Raw genomic sequence first — 12,881 nt, 5'->3', positions numbered from 1 at the left:
ATCAGTAACACTGCTGACATGTGTGCACTACATGTATATAACCTGCTGGGCACTTACTGCCATCTATTGTGACAGTGACGTGTCTGCCATGAATGGGGGTTGGTACATATTACTCAGACAGCAGAGTCCCCGCCCCGTGTGGCTTCTCCCTCACTTCTGTCTGTCTGACATCGTTCCCCGTACACAGCATCCTGGGAGCAGTAAATCTCCAGCTAGGTGTTAGTATAATGTCTTCTGTGCAGGCGCCATTTTATGTATGTCAGAGCCTGTGTTTTAGCAACTGTTGGTCTTCAATAAAATGTCTGACAGGTGAGAATTTAAGCTGTTGAAATGAAGTTCTCTAGTGATGCAGTCAGTGACAAAAGTACTTGCCTGGAAACCTCAAACCTCTGATAGAGAATCCATCTACTAGACCCCAATACTTGGAAGGATGTAAGAGCTCATATGTGATATTACTCTGATATATGTATACTGTGGTATGTGTGACCTGTGTATAGTGATCAGTGTGTATAAGGTGTGTAATATTGGTGTGACCTGTGTATAGGGATCAGTGTGATATTGGTGTGACCTGTGTATAGTGATCAGTGTGTATCAGGTGTGTGATATCAGTGTGACCTGTGTATAGGGATCAGTGTGTATCAGGTGTGTGATATCGGTGTGACCTGTGTATAGTGATCAGTGTGTATCAGGTGTGTGATATCAGTGTGACCTGTGTGTATATAGGGATCAGTGTGTATTAGGTGTGTGATATCGGTGTGACCTGTGTATAGGGATCAGTGTGTATCAGGTGTGTGATATCAGTGTAACCTGTGTATAGTGATGATCAGTGTGTATCAGGTGTGTGATATCGGTGTGACCTGTGTATAGGGATCAGTGTGTATCAGGTGTGTGATATCAGTGTACCCTGTGTATAGTGATCAGTGTGTATCAGGTGTGTGATATCAGTGTGACCTGTGTGTATATAGGGATCAGTGTGTATTAGGTGTGTGATATCGGTGTGACCTGTGTATCAGGTGTGTGATATCAGTGTAACCTGTGTATAGTGATCAGTGTAATATCGGTGTGACCTAAGTGTGTTAACGGTGTATAGTGATCAGTGGGTCTGATTCAGAGCCGTACGCTCTGACCAGAGCGCTCGCTTTGAATAAGGGCCCTCCTACCTCAACTTGGAATGGCCTCCTGGCCGCTCGCATAGCTGTGGGTGACCAACACCATCGACAGCACGCCCCCTTTGGTGCGAGACCCCGAGCGACGGATTCCCCGTCGCTCGCCGGGTCTCGCGCATGTGCACGACGGAGCTCCCTCCGTCGTGCGCATGCGCACTTGGGCACCATCGACCCACTTGCGAGCGTCCAGCGCTCGCGAGCGGGTCAGAATCAGGCCCAGTGTGTTATCTGTGTATAGTGATCAGTGTGTATCAGGTGTATGACCAGAATGGGATTGAAATACCAGTGGCTCTTCTGTTTCCCCTAACCCTCCCTTAGTGGTGCCTAAACCTAACCCTCCTGGGGGGATGCCTAATCCTAACCTCCCCCCAGTGGTGCTTAACCCTAACCACCCCTTCCCCTAGCATAACCCTAACCCTCCCTGGGGGGTGCCTAACCCTAAGTCCCCCTGGGGTTACCTAAACCTAACAGCCCCCTTCATTACATGTTGGCATGTAATGTAATGAAGTGAAATGAAGGGCATGGTGCCGATCATTGTCCACCAACCCTAACAAATACCAGGAACTACATGAGAAACAGTTAAGATGCCCATACACGGTGCCATATAGCAGCCGATCCAACGGATTGGTATGATATTGCTGCTATATTGTATCATGTATGGGCATGTGTGGGGTCATACATCGCACCCCCAGTACTTACTGCATGTTCAGTTGATCTGGGGATGAAATGTGCGTTCCCATGCAGCGCTATGCGGGTGGGGGAGGGGAGAGCCAGCATATCGGGCGGTCGGACAACCAATTGCACCGTGTGTGTGGGGACCGCCCGATATGTCGGACGTCGGATCCCCCTGTCGCATTGCAATGTGCATATCGTACCGTATATGGATGCCTTTAGTGAGAAGCTGCGTAGAATTGTAACTCTCCCATGCCTCAAAAAATGTGGCCAACCTATGGATCTTTTAAAATGTGCCAGTCAGTAATGAATACACCTGTGCTCCAGTATGGAGATATGGAAAACATGCACTGTTAAGTTGGCAACACAACTAAAAGATTGTCAGTCCAATCCAGCCAGCCAGCTAGCTGGCTGGCTGGCTTAGAAATACCGGTGATGTTTTGAGCATTTGCTCCCGAACGACGGAAACAGACAAAAACCGTCGCTCAGGCCGGCCACCGCAACGTTAAGACGATGGATTTAACCAACTTCTTTGAACAACCTTTTTTGTCCGTGACAATGTCAATTTCCCCGACAGTCCAGGTTTTAAGGATATCCATGATTGAGCACAGGTGACTTATTTAGTACCTCCGTCAATTTGATTTAACCCTTTGGACTCGAGCATGGATGTCCTTAAAACCTGGCCTGTAATGGCGGAGTTTATATAACTGTGAATCAGTATATCTCATATTACATATGTCCTTGTATAATCATAGAGATACGCACAGAAGACTGTTGGCCCTAACACCACATGTCCGTCCAGCTTTCCCGGTTACAGATGACCCTTAATGGATTCCTGTTACTCCTATTACCTGTATGTTCTCCGTGAATGCTCACCTGTAACCCGCTGTAACAGCAGCAGAGCAGAGCAGAGGAAACAGGAATTGTACCTGTAAGACGTCTATAAGAGTCTCTCCATGTGATGGTTTGTTTCTGTCTTCTACATGCATCTCGGAGTGCACAGTCTACAGGCAAGGGGCTAGCAGAATTTAGCTGGGAAGGCCGGAGAAGTCACTGCGTCTGGTGACACGTGTGCCCGAAAAGGTGGCATGGCCTCACAGGAAATTCTGATTCCATCACTACGGGGGTTATCCCCAGAGACTAGTGCCTCCTCTGTGACAGCCCAGTGCTGCAGGAGAATGTCACTTTGCAGCACACTGCTCCTGTCACTTAGGAGGAGCCCTCTGAGGATGACCCCATACCCCCCCCCCCAACCTCATAGTGACGCCACTGGGGAAGACCATAATGCAGTTAATAAATATATGGAGCACTCTGCAATGTTTTTTAAAGTTATTCTGTTTGTTTCTAGACATTTGAGCTGAGTGGAAGCTGAGAGACCTCACTAGACGTAATGCGATGGTGATATGCCCATCCTGTATAAATCTCCAATTACCTGAGGATGGACAAGGACAGGAGTCACATGACTGAGAGGATATTACATATTACCCTGGAGATCATCTACCTGCTGACTGGGGAGGTGAGGGAGTCTGGGAGTGTCACAGTGACATCTCTATTATCTCTATTACTAACACAGGGACCTGACTGGGGAGGTGAGGGAGTCTGGGAGTGTCACAGTGACATCAGTATTATCTCTATTACTAACACAGGGACCTGACTGGGGAGGTGATGGAGTCTGGGAGTGTCACGGTGACATCACTATTATCTCTATTACTAACACAGGGACCTGACTGGGGAGGTGAGGGAGTCTGGGAGGGTCACAGTGACATCACTATTATCTCTATTAACACAGGAACCTGACTGGGGAGGTGAGGGAGTCTGGGAGGGTCACAGTGACATCACTATTATCTCTATTACTAACACAGGGACCTGACTGGGGAGGTGAGGGAGTCTGGGAGTGTCACAGTGATATCACTATTATCTCTATTACTAACACATGGACCTGACTGGGGAGGTGAGGGAGTCTGGGAGTGTCACAGTGACATCACTATTATCTCTATTACTAATACAGGGACCTGACTGGGGAGGTGAGGGAGTCTGGGAGTGTCACAGTGACATCTCTATTATCTCTATTACTAACACAGGGACCTGACTGGGGAGGTGAGGGAGTCTGGGAGTGTCACAGTGACATCAGTATTATCTCTATTACTAACACAGGGACCTGACTGGGGAGGTGATGGAGTCTAGGAGTGTCACGGTGACATCACTATTATCTCTATTACTAACACAGGGACCTGACTGGGGAAGTGAGGGAGTCTGGGAGGGTCACAGTGACATCACTATTATCTCTATTAACACAGGAACCTGACTGGGGAGGTGAGGGAGTCTGGGAGGGTCACAGTGACATCACTATTATCTCTATTACTAACACAGGGACCTGACTGGGGAGGTGAGGGAGTCTGGGAGTGTCACAGTGATATCACTATTATCTCTATTACTAACACAGGGACCTGACTGGGGAGGTGAGGGAGTCTGGGAGTGTCACAGTGACATCACTATTATCTCTATTACTAACACAGGGACCTGACTGGGGAAGTGAGGGAGTCTGGGAGGGTCACAGTGACATCACTATTATCTCGATTAACACAGGAACCTGACTGGGGAGGTGAGGGAGTCTGGGAGGGTCACAGTGACATCACTATTATCTCTATTACTAACACAGGGACCTGACTGGGGAGGTGAGGGAGTCTGGGAGTGTCACAGTGATATCACTATTATCTCTATTACTAACACAGGGACCTGACTAGGGAGGTGAGGGAGTCTGGGAGTGTCACAGTGACATCACTATTATCTCTATTACTAACACATGGACCTGACTGGGGAGGTGAGGGAGTCTGGGGGGCGGGAGTGCACACCCTAGGGTTGCCACCCGTCCGAGATTACTCCGGGCAGACCAGAAATAAGGACATCTTTTTGGAGCCCACACTGTCAACAATCCACAAAGGATGCTTCGAGCAGCATGCCAGGGAGCTGGAGCAGTGTTTCCCACCCTCCCGACACCTGGGGTGCTTAGTTATGACAGCTTGAGTGCCACTCGGGAAGCGGGTGCAGCACAGGGCTCAGTGGCACCCTGTTACAGGGCCGCATTTCATAAAGCCATGTGGCCCAAGTTAAGAACATTTAGTTCGGCTGGCATTGATCCCGATGGCATAGTTTATATGGTGGACTTAACGTTTATTAACAGCGCCGGGCACTAACCTATCTCGTCATTGGGTGTTGTTATGGTGTATTTCTCCCATGAGCCTCTGCTTCCTGGCCCCCGGGATGACGTCATTCTCCCTTTGGTACGGTCTGTTCTGCCTCAGTCTTCTCATCAGCGCAGGTGTATCCGCGCAGCAGCTGGTGGACAGTATTGGGTACAAGGATTAGCCCCCAAATCCTTACAGTCTAAAACCCTAATTAAATGGCAAATCTCTAACCAATTCTGGAAAGCCATTTTACTCCATAATATCATGAGCTGTAGCAAGATAATTAATTATTCAGTGTTGCAAGTAAGGATCGAACAGCTCTTTATTCAATTATTAATATTTTAATATCCTTCTGCGCCCCAAGGCACTGTTCCCCAAGGGATTTCGGATCTCCTAATCTAATTCCCTTTTATCAGGTGCCCTGTTGTAAGCATGGGGACCCAGTTAAGAAAAATGATGTGTTATAATATTTAATTATCCATGTCCTAGATTGTTAATACTCCAGTAAGGGTACAGATAGGGCTGTATTTATGAATCGACGGCTTTTGTAGTTAATTCACAGAGGTTCAGTCTTCCACCTAGTTTTTATTGATGTCTCTCAATACACAGGATTATATTGTAGTGAAGAAGAAATCTGGGGAAACACCCAGCAGCCGTCCCCGTGTGTCAGGAGGACTGAGCAGGACCCAGAGCCCCATCACGGTGCCTCCACCTCACTCACTGATACATGAGAGACACAATGACCAGAAGATCCTGGAACTCGCCAACAAGATCATTCAGCTGCTGACTGGAGAGGTGACTGCTGGGAATGGGACATTATACAGTAACACCAGGGGATGTGTCTGGGTGATGACTGGAGAGGTGACTGCTGGGAATGGGACATTATACAGTAACACCAGGGGATGTGTCTGGGTGATGACTGGAGAGGTGACTGCTGGGAATGGGACATTATACAGTAACACCGGGGGATGTGTCTGGGTGATGGCTGGAGAGGTGACTGCTGGGAATGGGACATTATACAGTAACACCAGGGGATGTGTCTGGGTGATGACTGGAGAGGTGACTGCTGGGAATGGGACATTATACAGTAACACCAGGAGATGTGTCTGGGTGATGACTGGGGAGGTGACTGCTGGGAATGGGACATTATACAGTAACACCGGGGGATGTGTCTGGGTGATGACTGGAGAGGTGACTGCTGGGAATGGGACATTATACAGTAACACCGGGGGATGTGTCTGGGTGATGACTGGAGAGGTGACTGCTGGGAATGGGACATTATACAGTAACACCGGGGGATGTGTCTGGGTGATGACTGGAGAGGTGACTGCTGGGAATGGGACATTATACAGTAACACCGGGGGATGTGTCTGGGTGATGACTGGAGAGGTGACTGCTGGGAATGGGACATTATACAGTAACACCAGGGGACGTGTCTGGGTGATGACTGGGGAGGTGACTGCTGGGAATGGGACATTATACAGTAACACCAGGGGACGTGTCTGGGTGATGACTGGAGAGGTGACTGCTGGGAATGGGACATTATACAGTAACACCAGGGGATGTGTTTGGGTGATGACTGGAGAGGTGACTGCTGGGAATGGGACATTATACAGTAACACCGGGGGATGTGTCTGGGTGATGACTGGAGAGGTGACTGCTGGGAATGGGACATTATACAGTAACACCGGGGGATGTGTCTGGGTGATGACTGGAGAGGTGACTGCTGGGAATGGGACATTATACAGTAACACCAGGGGATGTGTCTGGGTGATGACTGGAGAGGTGACTGCTGGGAATGGGACATTATACAGTAACACCGGGGGATGTGTCTGGGTGATGACTGGAGAGGTGACTGCTGGGAATGGGACATTATACAGTAACACCGGGGGATGTGTCTGGGTGATGGCTGGAGAGGTGACTGCTGGGAATGGGACATTATACAGTAACACCGGGGGATGTGTCTGGGTGATGGCTGGAGAGGTGACTGCTGGGAATGGGACATTATACAGTAACACCAGGGGATGTGTCTGGGTGATGACTGGAGAGGTGACTGCTGGGAATGGGACATTATACAGTAACACCAGGAGATGTGTCTGGGTGATGACTGGGGAGGTGACTGCTGGGAATGGGACATTATACAGTAACACCGGGGGATGTGTCTGGGTGATGACTGGAGAGGTGACTGCTGGGAATGGGACATTATACAGTAACACCGGGGGATGTGTCTGGGTGATGACTGGAGAGGTGACTGCTGGGAATGGGACATTATACAGTAACACCGGGGGATGTGTCTGGGTGATGACTGGGGAGGTGACTGCTGGGAATGGGACATTATACAGTAACACCGGGGGATGTGTCTGGGTGATGACTGGAGAGGTGACTGCTGGGAATGGGACATTATACAGTAACACCAGGGGACGTGTCTGGGTGATGACTGGAGAGGTGACTGCTGGGAATGGGACATTATACAGTAACACCGGGGGACGTGTCTGGGTGATGACTGGAGAGGTGACTGCTGGGAATGGGACATTATACAGTAACACCGGGGGATGTGTCTGGGTGATGACTGGAGAGGTGACTGCTGGGAATGGGACATTATACAGTAACACCAGGGGACGTGTCTGGGTGATGACTGGGGAGGTGACTGCTGGGAATGGGACATTATACAGTAACACCAGGGGACGTGTCTGGGTGATGACTGGAGAGGTGACTGCTGGGAATGGGACATTATACAGTAACACCAGGGGATGTGTTTGGGTGATGACTGGAGAGGTGACTGCTGGGAATGGGACATTATACAGTAACACCGGGGGATGTGTCTGGGTGATGACTGGAGAGGTGACTGCTGGGAATGGGACATTATACAGTAACACCGGGGGATGTGTCTGGGTGATGACTGGAGAGGTGACTGCTGGGAATGGGACATTATACAGTAACACCGGGGGATGTGTCTGGGTGATGACTGGAGAGGTGACTGCTGGGAATGGGACATTATACAGTAACACCGGGGGATGTGTCTGGGTGATGACTGGAGAGGTGACTGCTGGGAATGGGACATTATACAGTAACACCGGGGGATGTGTCTGGGTGATGACTGGGGAGGTGACTGCTGGGAATGGGACATTATACAGTAACACCGGGGGATGTGTCTGGGTGATGACTGGAGAGGTGACTGCTGGGAATGGGACATTATACAGTAACACCAGGGGACGTGTCTGGGTGATGACTGGAGAGGTGACTGCTGGGAATGGGACATTATACAGTAACACCGGGGGACGTGTCTGGGTGATGACTGGAGAGGTGACTGCTGGGAATGGGACATTATACAGTAACACCGGGGGATGTGTCTGGGTGATGACTGGAGAGGTGACTGCTGGGAATGGGACATTATACAGTAACACCAGGGGACGTGTCTGGGTGATGACTGGGGAGGTGACTGCTGGGAATGGGACATTATACAGTAACAGCAGGGGACGTGTCTGGGTGATGACTGGAGAGGTGACTGCTGGGAATGGGACATTATACAGTAACACCAGGGGATGTGTTTGGGTGATGACTGGAGAGGTGACTGCTGGGAATGGGACATTATACAGTAACACCGGGGGATGTGTCTGGGTGATGACTGGAGAGGTGACTGCTGGGAATGGGACATTATACAGTAACACCGGGGGATGTGTCTGGGTGATGACTGGAGAGGTGACTGCTGGGAATGGGACATTATACAGTAACACCGGGGGATGTGTCTGGGTGATGACTGGGGAGGTGACTGCTGGGAATGGGACATTATACAGTAACACCGGGGGATGTGTCTGGGTGATGACTGGAGAGGTGACTGCTGGGAATGGGACATTATACAGTAACACCAGGGGAGGTGTCTGGGTGATGACTGTATCATTGTGTGTGTCAGGTTCCTATAAGGTGTGAGGACGTCACTGTATATTTCTCCATGGAGGAGTGGGAGTATATAGAAGGACACAGGGGTCTGTACAAGGACGTGATGATGGAGAATCACCGGCCCCTCACATCACTGCGTAAGAGGAGACTGTCACTTACTGTAATGGGGAGAGCAGCTATGGGGCCACCTATATACACATCATCTGATAATCACATATATACAATGTAATCAGTCACTGTGTGTGACCTACAGATGGGGCCAGTAACAGGAATACCTCAGAGAGATGTCCCCGTCCTCTTTATTCCCAGGATAATACAGAGGAGAATCACAGTGTCCTACAGGAGGATCAGGTAGGTGGGATTCACTGTCTCTAGGAATGTGATCTGTAGAGAAACTCTGTGCAACTAATACACTGTTTTTTTTTTTCTTATTGTTTGTTGTTATTTAGGATGATCACCTGATTGTTATTAAAGTAGAAGATATAAAAGAGGAAGAAGAGACGTATGTGATGGGTGATCAACAGTGTAAGGAGGAGGAAATCCCTACAGCTATCAGCACAGGTGAGTAATAATCACTAAGTACAGAACAGTCACATATTCTCCTTGTTCTGTCACTACAGCAATCTCTTATCCTACACCCTCCTCTGTCACTACAGCAATCTCTTATCCTACACCCTCCTCTGTCACTACAGCAATCTCTTATCCTACATCCTCCTCTGTTACTACAACAATCTCTTATCCTACACCCTCCTCTGTCACTACAGCCATCTCTTATCCTACACCCTCCTCTGTCACTACAGCCATCTCTTATCCTACACCCTCCTCTGTCACTACAGCAATCTCTTATCCTACACCCTCCTCTGTCACTACAGCAATCTCTTATCCTACACCCTCCTCTGTCAGTCTAATGAGGGCAAGGATCTGCCCAGGAATGGTGTCAGGAGCCATCAGCCCCTATTATACTCTTGATCTCCCCCTCACATCATGTCACTGTGTGTTACCAGCCCGGAGATCTGACCAGTCTCCTCTACACACACTATGATTATTTAACTTAAGGGGGCATAGTGAAAATGTATTAGACAAAAGAGTGCACAGTGCTATGTCTGCCAACCTGAGGTTGCTCAATATGATATGTCCCTCGCAGGTCATGACCACACTTCTCCAATGGCTTGTCACACCCCTTCATCGGCCCCTGCCATTGCATTTATCTGATGAGCTCTTTATGTTCCAGTCTGACACGTGATTGGAGTGGGGTTGAAAGTAACTTTTGACAGGGTTTGGGGTTTCACACAACAGTGTGTGGTTAGTATAAGGTGCTTGGATCAAACTGGAGACCTCCTGTATAGTTGGCTCTATACTGTTATACCACTATTGTGCTCTCATAAAATAAAAAATACGAACATACTTTGCAGGACTTGGTCCTAGGTCCTGGGGACACAGGAACAGTGATTATACCATGTGAGCCAAAGCCAGTGCTGTTTGTTAGGGTCCTGTTTAGTGAGACTTAAACATCATGTATTTGCCTGTTCTCCACACACTCCCTGTCTACAGCCAATCCTCTGCCCCCTGGTGTTATATAAGACTTGAAAACCACAGCAGTAGTGTCTGTTGGACCTCGTGGACTTTAACCTGTGTCTTTGTCTGATTTCCAGTCCAGCTCTGTTTTTCTCAGCCTTTTTTCTTTCTTGTACAAAATACAAAATATTTCAATACGTTTTATTTTTTCCCAGTAGATGGACACAGCAGCAAGAATACCTTGATGGAGCATCCCGTTTTATCTCCTGATTGGCAAATAGAAGATGGCCACATCACACCAGATCCACAAGGAGAAAACCCATCTAATTTTGAGGGATGTTCTTCCGATAAATCCAATAGTGTTCCATTTCGTACACCTCTTAGAGGAGATCACATGTTTACCTGTTCTGTATGTGGGCAATTGTTCACACAGAACACAATTGTTACTACACAAGAGCCAGCTCACACAGGTGGGAATCTAACTCCATACCCTGAGTGTCCCAAATGTGTTAAACAAAAAGCAGATCTCGTTGTACATCATAGAACTCACACAGGTGAGAAGCCATTTCCATGTTCTGAGTGTGGGAAACGTTTTACACACAAATCGATCCTTATGAGAAATCGGAGACGCCACACGTGTGAGAAGCCATATTTATGTTCTAAAGGCGGGAAATGTTTTATGCACAAATTAAGTCTTGTGAAGTATAAGAGGATTCGTGCAGGTGTGAAGCCTTTGCCGTGTTCTAAATGTGGGAAATTATTTACACGTAAGGCAAATCTTGAGGGGCATCAGAGAGTTCACGTAGGCCAGAGACCCTTGTCCTGTTCTGAGTGGGAAAGTTTTTAAGCGCAAATCGGATCTTGGAAGACATAAAAGAATTCACACAGGCGAGAATCCATGCTTTTGCTCTGAATGTGGGAAATGTTTTACCCGGCGGTCCAATCTGGTTAGACATGAGAGAATTCACACAGGTGATAAGCCTCTGTCATGTTCCGAGTGTGAAAAATGTTTCACCCATCCGTCGCATCTTGATAGGCACCAAAGAATTCACACCGCCGAGAAGCCATTTTCCTGTTCCGAGTGTGGGAAATGTTTTGCACAGAAATCAGATCTGGTTAAACATCAAAGGATTCACACGGGCGAAAAACCTTTATGTGTTCTGAGTGCGGGAAATGTTTTACACAAAAATCAGACCTCATTAAGCATCAGAGAATTCACACGGGGGAGAAACCTTTTACATGTGCTGAGTGTGGGAAATGTTTTACACAGAAATCACATCTAGATAGACATCGGAGATTTCACGCGGGTGAGAGGCCTTTTTTGTGTTCCGAGTGTGGCAAATGTTTTACGCGGAAATCAGATGTGCTTAAACATCAGAGAAGTCATACAGGTGGGAAGACTTTCTGTGTGTTCTGAAAATAACTTTTATACAATGTAGAATGGAGGCAGCACTAAATAATGCTTAAAACAACTGCAAAGAGTATCACCAACACTCAAATACAGATGACAAATATAGCTAACATAATGGTATTATATTGGCGCTAAAGGGTCAACCAGTCTTCTCTTTTTCATATTTCTATTTCAGCTTCTTCTCCAAACAATCCTTTCTTTTCAATTCCGTCATAGGAAAAGAACACATAAAATATTGATGGTGTAGTAATTTGTATAAAAATATACCACAGTTTCTATTGGGAAGTGTGTGATAGCTTTAAGTTCAAGGGGTATGTTCCAACCACTATAAACCCTTCTTATGTTTCCGGAACCTCATCTGGTGTAGTTCACATTACATGTTGGGTGGTTGAATAAATAATGGAACTATGAAACCGTGGAGTATCTGCTTTGAGAAAGATTGAAACAAGTGAAACGCGTCAGTGGGGGGTTCTAGTCTGCACCACCAGAGAACTATTTCAATCTACAGAAGGGCAACTACACCAGATAAGGATCCAGAACATGTTCTGGGTTTTACATACTATTTTCTTGCAGCTAGACATTTACTGTTTGAAAATGTTGATGTTTTATATGTTTTACTATGTATTTAATTCTGTAAATGATATATATTAAAAAGTTTGTACAAGTTTTCAAAAGGTGTTTGTTTATTTTTTGTATTTTAGTGGGCACTTATTCCATTAACTGAGGAACCAAGGGAGTGAGTCCTTGGAGGAAACCTTTTTGAAGTATAGAAAAATTGGGACATTACTGACGCGTTTTGATTGTTTAAATTTTTCTCAGAGCTGATATTTCACTGTGTCAGTGTTCCGTTCTTTATGCAGACAACCGCCCTATAGGTAAGGAGAACCTGATTCTGAGAGCATGCAATACGCACGTAATGCTGATGTTCAAGTAGTTGATCGATTATTTGCAACGGCGCATGCACCAGTGTACACAAAAAGGTGCTGTTACGATTGGGTCAAATGGTAGCAGAAATGTGGCAATAAAATTATGGGT

The 12,881-nt window shown here is 47.3% G+C and overlaps 1 pseudogene across 1 annotated transcript; it reads left to right on the top strand.

Annotated features, from left to right (window-relative positions):
- Positions 1–357: 357 nt before the first annotated feature.
- On the top strand, positions 358–12,414 carry LOC148506454 (uncharacterized; annotated as a pseudogene). Its single transcript, XR_015869788.1, has 7 exons — positions 358–432; positions 3,187–3,354; positions 5,633–5,818; positions 8,934–9,057; positions 9,174–9,271; positions 9,370–9,481; positions 10,651–12,414. The product of XR_015869788.1 is annotated as an uncharacterized LOC148506454 (transcript).
- Positions 12,415–12,881: the final 467 nt, after the last annotated feature.

The sequence above is a fragment of the Taudactylus pleione genome, unplaced genomic scaffold (assembly GCF_031769625.1).
Source record: "Taudactylus pleione unplaced genomic scaffold, aTauple2 ptg000403l, whole genome shotgun sequence".
Taxonomy (NCBI): domain Eukaryota; kingdom Metazoa; phylum Chordata; class Amphibia; order Anura; family Myobatrachidae; genus Taudactylus; species Taudactylus pleione.
The sequence above is the reverse complement of the archived record's forward strand: the minus strand, read 5'-3'. Positions and strand labels throughout refer to the sequence as shown.